At 38.3% G+C, this 11198-nt stretch overlaps 1 pseudogene; it reads right to left on the bottom strand.

Moving 5' to 3' along the window:
• Window positions 1-2089: 2089 nt before the first annotated feature.
• On the bottom strand, window positions 2090-3449 carry LOC114278157 (abscisate beta-glucosyltransferase-like; annotated as a pseudogene).
• Between the last annotated feature and the right edge of the window lie 7749 nt (window positions 3450-11198).

The following is an 11198-nucleotide window of genomic DNA, read 5'->3' as shown; positions in this document are numbered from 1 at the left end:
AATAAGAAATGGCAAAAATTTAATGGAGGGAAAAAGAAATGACAAAAAAATTGAGGGAAATTGAAATGGAGAGGGAAATTTTTTTTCATGAAATGCTCTTGCCGGTTGATCGGCCAGTCTTCCCTCCGGACATCCGGTGTTTTGATGAAAGTTACAGTAGTTCATCGTTAGAGTAACTAATATCAGATAGAGAAATTAGACATATTTTTAGTCAGATTTAATGAACTGTTAAAAATGCCTTATTGTAGTTAATATATAAATTTGTATCCTATTTTGGCAGACGTTAAAAGCGACACGCAAGATGTAAATGATCAGGAATTGTGTCTACAACAGATTCTCTACGTACCTCAAAAACACTAAACACATAATTCCTATACATGAACAAAATTTTACACGATTTTTTTGTAAAATTAACATGCTTCCAAAAGTACATTTATTGACATTCTAGATATGGTCCACATTATACAAAATTTGAATATATACAACATACTTCACTTTTAAAATAATTTTTCAAATAACTATTCCAAGTAAATAACATTTTTATTTTTATTTTTGATTAACAATAAACGTGAAGCACCAATAAATCTTAAATAGTGATCTTATAAATTATTTGATCTTTCCTTTTTTTTTATGGATCCAAAGGTCTCATTTTAATGTGAATTACATATAGGGCCAGGTATAAATCCGCGCGTGTAATGTGTTAAGCGACAAATGTAAGTTTTCTCATAATGTTAAAATTACTAAACGTAACACTTCAAAAAACTTTCTTAATGTATTTTTCTTAAATATAATACTCTAATGTAACATTTTGAAAACGTAAAATTTCAATGTAACACACTAAAAAGCTTTTTAGTGCACGCATTTCTTAAACGTAACAATGTAACATTCTACAAAAATTTCTTAATGTACTTTTCCCAAACATAACACTCTAATTAACGTAATACTAAAAAATTACTTAGTGCACTTTCCCAAACGTAATACTTTGATTTAACACACTAAAAAATTTCTTGGTATATTTTTCTCAAATGTAACAACGTAACATTATAAAAAAACTACTTAGTGTACTTTTCCCAAACATAATATTCCAATCAAGATAACACATAAAAACTTTTATGTGTAGTTTTTCCAAACATAACATTCCAATGTAACACACTAAAAAATTTGTTAGTGTGCTTTTCTTAAACGTAACAGCGTAACAATCTAAAAACAAAATCTTTAGTGTATTTTTCTCAAACATAATACTCTAATAAATGAAACACAAAAAATTCTTAATATACTTTTTTCAAATGTAACACTCTAATATAATACTCCAATGTAACATCAGAAAACTATACTAACAGAAATGTAGATTTCCACGTTTGACAACCAATACTTCAACCACGAATCAATACCAAAAAAAAAAAATCTTTTACACCTTACATTTTCATTCACATCGCAATAAAAAATAGAGAAAATTGGAAAAATAAATGACAAAAAGACATTCATTTAAACTCAAATGATATCAAATCAAATAAATACAATTTTTCAAAACAAAAAAACAAACGAATTGATTGATAAAAAAAACTTTTAGAACTAAATAGATCAACATTTCCTATATAAGATTTATGAATAAATTTTGCTTAACAATAATTTTATAGAAGTTATTCAAGAAAATCCGAGTAATTTATTATAATGAACCCATTATTCAATAATAATAATCAGTGGCGTAACTATGGAGCAAATGAATGAACGAAAATTGAGCTAAAATTGACACCACTAAACAATAAATAACTCCAAATATATGTGATATATGTGATATTTATCTAGATTCACTGGAGTCATTTTGTTAAAATTGATACCACTAAACAATGAATAACTCCAAACACGGAGATCATTTTGTTAAAATCTAAAATTATTAAACAAAATTTCATATATATTTAAACAAAATTTGAAAGTTCAGTAATGTCAATTACAAGAAGGCTGAAATAGTAATGTCGGTCAGTGATGACTCAAGAGTCAAGAATCCGATTTTGGCCAAATTTTCCCTCCCCGCCTGCTCCCCCGAAAAACAAAACAAAACAAAAACAGAAAAGCAATCATGTGGTATCACTATACTAGAATCATCATTTATTTGCACAAACACTGTGACGACGAGATTTAAGTTCATTGATCAAAGCAATAGCATCGGCGTTAGATGAGCCACCATGGTCTACAGCTTTCTTAGCCTTCTCGCTCACCTCTTTTGCTCGCCTTCACATGTCCTCCACTTCATCACCACCATTACCAGCCATCAACCACTCCACCGCTGCCTCCACTTTCTCCCTAGTCACCGTCACCTTGGGTTCCCAAATATACGACAACCATTCCTCATTCCCCACTCGAATCCCGGTCTTCAACACATCCACAACGATGCTTTCATTGAAGAATTGGTCTGCCACCAATGGCCATGTGATCATCGGAACGCCTGCTCCTATCCCCTCAATCGTCGAGTTCCATCCAATGTTGGCATGTTCTAAGATTAGCAACTGCGGTGCCCAACTCTTTACCATCAACCCTTGTCCGGACTTAAAGTCACCCTCTCTTCAAATCCCTCTGGAAGCTTTTTGCATCGATTTTTGCCTCCTTCCTTCTTTTCTTTCTCTTCTTGGCCGTACTCTGACATATCTCTGGCCACCCAAATGAATGGACAACCAGAAGTCTCGACCAGCCCATGAGCAACCTCGAGGAACTGTTCGGGAGCCATACTAGCCTGACTTCCGAAACTAACATAAAGCACTGACTTGGGTTGTTTGGAGTCGAGCCATTTCAAAATTGTATTTCCATCAATGGAGTTCTTTGCACCCCTCTCGGCCTTTTCTTCGAATGCTTTGTTGAAGAGACACACCGGTCCTATGAGACGTAACTTTCTGCCCATTTCATTCTTGAAATACTCAGCATAAGCTGGTTCCAACTCGTAAAAGCTGTTAACTATAACCCCATAGCTTTTTAGCTCAGACTTTAGAACCTCGTCGAGTAATTGTCCATAACCAGTTCCTTCCTCCTTAAACCAGTATGGGATTTTACTGTTGGTAAATATGATGTTATCATCGGGGAGACCAGGCAAAGCAAATATCTCTGCATCAGAATTTACCTTGTCATGTGGTGCATACCGTCGAATGCTCTCTTCACAACACAGAGAAAACAAACCTGCAACATGAATCAGAATTTTAATAATAGTTATAATATGTACACACAAAAATTCATAAAAAAATTGTATTCAGAATGATGTGATAGTTTAGGTTGTGTCAATTTAAATTTAAAATCAAAGAGAAAGAAAGGAACAAACCTGTAACATAGAATAAGAACCTGGAAATGCCGAGGCGAGCACCAAGGTCGGCAGTCCATGGATGGAACACGTCGCTGACGATGCAATCAGGGCGGTGTTCTCGGAGGAGTTGCTCGATGGGTTCATGGTGCTTCTCGAAGGCCATGAAAAGTTTAGAGATAAAACCGGCAGAGGCAGCGAGGAGAGTCTCGCATCCATCGGGCAAGCCAAAGTCAGAGGTGGGTAATTTGAAGATGTGGAAGTTGATGTCATGGCCTAGTGACTGGTCTCTCTCTATGGTTTTCTGGAAGAGCTGGGCATATTGCCGGTGTTATTATTATGGCGACTTTCGCTTCTTTTGCTGCAAATAGCCTTGCTGTATCTATTGCTGGTAGAATGTGACCTCTCCCCATTACACTTGGTATGAAGAACATTTCTACTTTTGAATCCATTGAGAGAGAGAGAGAGAGAGAGAGAGGAGTTAAAGATTGAGGCTGAAACTTGATTGCTCTGCTCTGACGTGGGTTGTGTCATGGGATTTATAAGTGGTGCATGATGAGAGAGAGTAGCTCATATTAAAAATTTTTTATAAAAATAATCATGAAAGTTTTGTGATTATTGAATTACAATTAGAATAAATCACTGCACATTAATTAAGATAATTTAAGAATTATAAATCTTTCATAATTATTTTTATAAAAAAAATTTCATGATTCCTAACTTTTCGCTAAATAATAATGTAAAAATGAACATAATTAAAAGTAAAATGTTGTAATTAAGGGGTCTTTTTTCTCTTGTTTGAAACTTAATGTTGAAATATTGGTTTAGTGGATGCACAAGGACCGCGTGGTGATTATGTTAAATAATTTTTCACTTTTCAATTCATATTTAAGGTTTGTTTAGGTATGAAAAATGATACAGACCACTAATTAGTGGTTGTTCTAATACATGTATTTTGTGTCTTAGTTTTAGTTTTTTTTTTTTTTGCTTTCCACATCATTAATGATGGTGTTAGTGGTAGGAATTTAGTGGTCTATAACATTGTTGGTCTAGGTATATTGGCTTAGTGGATCACAGGACCGCGTGGTGATTATGTTAAATAATTTTTGAGTTTTTAGTGTATATTTAAGGTTTGTTTAGATATTGATTAATTTAGTGAATTTATGAAAATAAATATATATAAAGTAGAGAGAATGATGCGACAATTTATGGTAATTTTTGAACCTTTTAATTAAAATTACTACTGACAAATAATGCCTTAATCATTTTTTAAGTAAAATATTTTTGAGTTTTTGTATTATAAGTATTTAATAAATCCTAAATTCTAAATCCTAAAAAAGAAAAAAGAAAGAAAGAATTGAAACTGAAAACTCAACTATTTTATGAAAAATGCTAAGTATCACACTTGTTAATTTAGTAAAAAATTATTTATTTGTTTTTTGTTTTTTTTTTTTTCATGTGCCTTAGGGTGACTATATATTAGGAATTTGTATCACATATCATTAATTATCTTAAAAATTATTTTCAAAGAAAAGATTAAAATTGTGGAGGGATAAGATATTAGCCCAAGTCTAAAGAAATTAAACATTGGTCCAGAAGGATTGAAAAGCCCAAATAAGTTTTTAAGAAGCCCATTGGGAATAACTAGTAGCAAGCTCGCGCGTGCCTATGAATGTGAAGGGCAATCAAGTATAGAGATACCTTTCTAAAAGAAAGATTTGTAGAATGAAAGAGGAACGTTGAATTAAGTTTCATTTAACAATAGAAACATCAGATAGCAAATGCAGAAGCATATGTCAAGCCTACTAGACGGTAAGGCCATTCGATCAATTTGATACGACGAATACAGAGTTGACCAAGTTGACCACTAGCATCTGACATAATCTGTAACATGACGATCCAACGATCAAGGGTAAAAGGAACTTGGCAACTTGACCAACCGGAGCCAGATAAAGGCAGAACCCACAGATTGAATATTGATCCAATAGATGAGATTTAAGTCAGGAAACTATAAAAACAATATAGGTAAAACACAGAGGACAAACGAGAGGTGATCAAAAAACTCTCTTTTAAATATAAATTATATTCTTATAGCCAAACAGTATATTAACTTAATAGTTGGAGGGTCCTCTCGACCTATCCAAGTTGAGGGTGATCATTGACATTTTGATTTCTCTTGGCAGAGCAAAGGAATAGACACGTCATCTCGTATAGTGATCCCGGTTGTCCCTTTACTGTTCTGTTGTATTCCGGACTCGGTTCCGTGATGTTATTGGTGGTATACCTTTGTAATAACCCTCATGCTATCCTAACCATACTCATATGCATTCATGTGATTCCGTCTTGTAAACTTGCGTTTCAAGTCTTGTCCCTGTTCGTTTAAATATTACAGCATGTTTTGTATCTTGCTTGGTGTGAGTTTAGCCGAGGTCATTTTCAGTTATCTTGGAACCACTTTGTTTGACCTCCACCCTCGCCCTGACATATTGGCCGAGATGTCAGTATCTAGGCCGAGATGTGTACCTTTGCACCCAAGTAATCTTGTCCCAGAGTGGTATGACCTAGACCGAGGTGTGGCACATCTAGGCCAATGTGTGGCACAGCTTAGTCAAGTGTTGTCCTTCCTAGCCAAGGTCATTGTTCCCTGCTTGCCGATGTCTTTCTATTAGCCGAGATCATTACTCGCCAGAGTGCCCATACCGTCTTACTTGTCGAACACACTATGTCATGGTTTTGTCTTGTCACTCAGCCACCTTTCTGTGTAGCGCCAACCAGTCACTGCCACGTGCCTCCGTAGAGGGTTAAGTCAGCCAGCAGACTTAGAAATGTATCATTTGCTATATGTTTTTGTTTGTGAAGAGAGAGAAGCTCTAGAAGAAGAAGAAGAAGTTTAGAGTGAGAGAGTGAGTTTCGAGCTTGATTCCTAGAGATCAAACTATTAGATTCGCATATTGAGGTTCGATTCTTGATCTACTCTTGTCATTCTTATTGATCATCTAGCTGCATTGCATGATCGAACCCGTTTTGCATGTCATGCATCGATTTAAAGTTGGTTTTAGAAAGAGAAAAAGGTTTTCATGTGTTTTTGAAGAAAAGCCTCGTTTGATCCGAAAGTTTGTGTTAAGGCTCATGCTTTTGTGTTTGTTTTGATGAGATCCTTGAGTGTGGGTACCCAGGTCCATGTTTTTGAAATTATAGCATGAAATCTCAGCTTTTGTAATAGCAAGTTTTGATCTTTGCGTTCATCTTCTTTATACTCATGGTTCTTCATGTTTATCAAGAGGGAAACCCAGATTTTCTCGACTTCATTTTTGAATGTGGCCATCGAGGCTACACCTCGACAATGAGGTGTGGGACCTCGGCCTAGACCTGGTAGTTGGCCAGCGTGTTTTTCCAAAGATAAGAAACTGTGTTTCGATTTGATTGACTTAGTTTTTGAAGAATGCCGAGGTCGTTTGCATGTAAGCTAGACTTGTTTTGAGTAATGCATTCAATAGACTTTGCCATGTGTTGTAGGACTTGGACTTGCCTTGACCCCGACGTTTGAAGAACTAGGTGAGTGGTATTTTTAATAAAGCTATGTTATAATGTTTTGATAAAGTCTCGTTTTGCTCCGTTTTGAGAAAAGTATTTGTAAGCATGAATGGTTATTCCTAATTTGGAAAATATATATATATATATATATATATATATATATATATATATATATATATATATATATATATATTCTTGTTTTGATGACATTCTTGGAAGTCCGTACGTGCTAAGGGACTATAAGCACTTGTAGCACAAAGTTTGGAAGTCCGTACGTGCTAAGAGACTATAAGCACTTGTAGCACAAAGTTTGGAAGTCCGTACGTGCTAAGGGACTATAAGCACTTGTAGCACAAAGTTTGGAAGTCCGTACGTGCTAAGGGACTATAAGCATTTGTAGCACAAAGTTTGGAAGTCCGTACGTGCTAGGGGACTCTAAGCATTAGTAGCACTAGTCCTTAGTATCCGGGGACTATAATGCAACGACACCATTGAATCGAGATATCTCCCTTGCCTTGCCTTGTCTTGTCTTGTTTGCCACTGACGGTTTACCGCGTGGGTCTTGTTGCCGAGATGTCATCACTTGCATTATAATGATGTTAGTAAGCATCCTTTGAAACCTGACAGATTTGCTAGATGGGCTTGATCCATCCTTTGACTCGCACTAGTTATGTTTTGTATTGTTTAACAAAGATCTTGAATACCAGTCATGCAAACCCCTTTATTTCTTATACCATTCACTGAGTATCCAAGCTCACCCTCTCTATATATATGTAGGTGATGAGCAGGAAGTCGGTGACGCCTAGGTACGGCTCGCAAGCTCGTTTTGGGTTTTTGTTTACGTCGGCTTAACTTGTTTACATGTCGGCAGTCTTGAAAATTATGCTTCTCGGCTTATAATGCCTGTAATTTACACATGTCGGCTGAAGAAGCCTTTTGATCAAGATGTAAAATGTATTTTGTACTTTATTGTATTTAAATCCAAGTTGTAATATTATGTAGAGTTGTATGCCATTCCACGTAACTTACGCACTGCTCTTATGGATCACTTGTCTTTTTTTTAAATTATTGCTTCCGCACTTGTGAGCCCTATATATAATTATACTCTGATTGTGTGTGGATTTTGAAGAATGGCCTTCGGTAATCCCAGATTACTGGCCATTACGGCACCAAACTACTAGGGGCGGTTTGGGGTCGTGACAGATTGGTATCAGAGCACGCGTTCCTTATAGTACATTATTCACACGTTTGAAGTCCTAAAGAGCATAGGATGTCCCTTAGAATGACCTTAGGATTGCATCATATTGCTTGTTATTTGACAAGGTGTGCATCATCTCGGTGTAACCATTTGTTATTTGCATGCATGCTTCTTGGTTCAGTTTGTTTTAAGGTTGCGTTTTGCCTACTCTTAGCATCATGAGGAGAGGTAGACCATCAGTTGGCCGAGATCAACCAGAGGATAGATTGGACAGACTAGAGAGACTAGTTGAAGGTTTAACTCACGAGTTGAGGCAGATGAGGCAACAGAATGCAAGTGCTACATCTACTCCGGCCGAACAGACGGATGGCCGACATGCAGCTCCACCTCTTCCAGTGCCCCAAGTGCCTCCACAGCCAGCCTTGTATGGAGAAGGGACAATGACTTTGATTAAAGAGTTCAAGAAGATGAACCCACCAAGATTCGCAAGGGGCATAGAGCCGATGAAAGCCGAGGCGTGGGTTTTAGAGATGGAAAAGTTGTTCGAGATCTTTCCTAGCACCGACACTCAGAGGGTGACATTAGCAGCATTCACATTGGACGACGACGCTCGAAGGTGGTGGATGATGATCCGAGAGGCTAATCCTGGTTTAACTTGGGCTAGATTTCTAGAATTGTTTTACAACAAGCATTTCCCGCTTAGCGTTCGAGATCGCAAGATCACTGAGTTCCAGACTCTGACACAAGGCAGCAGAACAGTGGTAGAGTACGACCGTGCCTTCACCGAACTGGCGAGATATGCGCCTCATATGGTCAGTGACGAGTATAGGAAAGCCAGAAAGTTTGAAAGTGGACTACGAGGACCAATCCAAGATCGGGTCAACATGCTCAATATGCCAACTTACGCCAAGGTGTTAGACAAGGCCATCTTGGCGGAAGCTAACCTAAACCGATATCAAGGTTCAGGAGAGAGTCAGAGGAAGAGACAGAACTATGAAGGTCGTCAGACACCGTTTAATGCCAAGAAGAAGGCGAATGTGGGTAGTTTCAGCAACTCAGATCGGGATGGGAATGCTAAGCCGACGTGTACGAGTTGTGGGAAGCCGCATACCGGGGTTTGCCGCTGGGCGACAGGAGCCTGCTTTGAATGTGACGAGATAGGCCACCGTGTGAAGGACTGTCCAAAGGCAAGAGCTGGTGATGGTAAGAAAAGTGGGAGCACCTCAGGCTCTGCACAAGAGAGCAACGTTGGAAGGACACAGATGAGACAGGGCAGAGTTTTTGCTTTAGTGCCAGGAGACACCCAGAATGCTAAAACGGTAGTGTCAGGTACACTCTCAATTTGCTCTCAAGTTGCATACGTCTTGATTGATTCGGGCTCTACGCATTCCTTTGTATCTGTTAAATTTGCCGAGAAGTTGAACAGACCGTTAGAACCCCTTGATTATATGCTATCTGTATCTACTCCATCTGGGGGAACTATACTTATTGCATCCATATATAGGGCGTGTGTTGTGACGATTGAGGATATATAATTATTAGCCGATTTGATGCCATTTAGCATGACTTACTTTGATGTCATATTGGGAATGGATTGGTTAGTAGCGCATCATGCATCCATTAACTGTGTTACTAAGAGTGTTACATTGAGGACCCCAAACAAAATCGAGGTCTTCTTCCAGGGTAAGGGAGTAATGCCCCCACCCTACTTAATCTCATCCATGAAAGCCTATAAGTTGATCCAAAAAGGGTGTCAGGGTTATTTGTGCAGTATACTAAGTGATTTGAACGGAAGTGTTGAGTTAGCCGACATACCAGTTGTTAAGGAATTTCCCGACGTTTTTCCAAATGAGCTGCCTGGCCACCTAGTCGATAGAGAAATAGAGTTTATTGTGGACCTCGTGTCGGGAACGCAACCTATCTCCAAAACACCCTATAGGATGGCCCCAGCTGAACTTAGAGAACTGAAACTACAGTTACAAGAATTGTTAGATAAGGGATTCGTCAGGCCGAGCACTTCACCGTGGGGAGCACCTGTTTTATTTGTTAAGAAAAAGGATGGCACGCTTCGCCTTTGCATTGATTACAGAGAACTTAATAAGGTAACCATCAAGAACAAGTACCCATTGCCTAGGATTGACGATTTACTTAATCAATTACAAGGGGCACGAGTCTTTTCCAAGATTGACCTTAGGTCGGGCTACCATCAGCTGGAAGTTAAAGCCGAGGACATTGAGAAGACTGCTTTTCGGACAAGGTATGGCCACTACGAATTTTTGGTAATGCCTTTCGGAGTGACCAATGCTCCTGCAGCATTCATGGACTTGATGAATAGAGTCTTTAAGCCGTATCTGGATGAGTTCGTAGTTGTTTTTATTGACGACATATTGATCTATTCCAAGAGCACAATTGAGCACGAGAACCATCTGAGGCTTGCCCTGCAAATTTTGAGAGATAAGAAGCTGTACGCCAAGTTGAGTAAGTGCGAGTTTTGGCTTTCCAGCATCTCATTTTTAGGGCATGTGATTAATGAAGAGGGTATATCAGTTGATCCGAGCAAGATTGAGGCCATTGTGAATTGGCCGACGCCGACCAACGTGTCCGAGGTTCGTAGTTTTCTGGGCTTGGCAGGTTATTACAGAAAGTTTGTGAAGGACTTCTCAAGGATAGCAGTACCATTGACACAACTAACTAAGAAAGGAACAACATATGAATGGACCGATAATAGAGAATCAGCCTTCCAAGAGTTGAAGACGAGGTTGGTTACGGCACCAGTTCTTGTACTCCCGTCGGGTAATGAGGAATTTCAGATCTTCAGCGACGCTTCACATAAAGGTTTGGGTTGCGTGTTAATGCAAGGGGGCAGAGTCATAGCATATGCATCTCGTCAGTTGAAGCTTCACGAAAAGAACTATCCAACCTATGATCTAGAGCTAGCAGCCGTGGTGTTTGCTTTGAAGATTTGGCGCCACTACTTGTATGGAGCCTCTTGCCAAGTTTTTACAGATCACAAGAGTTTGAAGTATTTGTTCACCCAGAAAGAACTGAATTTAAGGCAGAGAAGATGGCTTGAACTATTGAAGGATTATGACATGCAGATTCAATATCACCCAGGAAAAGCAAACTCGGTAGCCGACGCATTGAGTAGGAAGTCAGTGGGAAGTTTGGCGTGCCTAGCTGTGA

Source organism: Camellia sinensis, chromosome 3 (assembly GCF_055761805.1).
Source record: "Camellia sinensis isolate YWXY chromosome 3, ASM5576180v1, whole genome shotgun sequence".
In the NCBI taxonomy this organism is placed as follows: Eukaryota; Viridiplantae; Streptophyta; class Magnoliopsida; order Ericales; family Theaceae; genus Camellia; species Camellia sinensis.
Note: the sequence above shows the minus strand (reverse complement) of the source record. Positions and strands in the feature narration are given on the sequence as shown.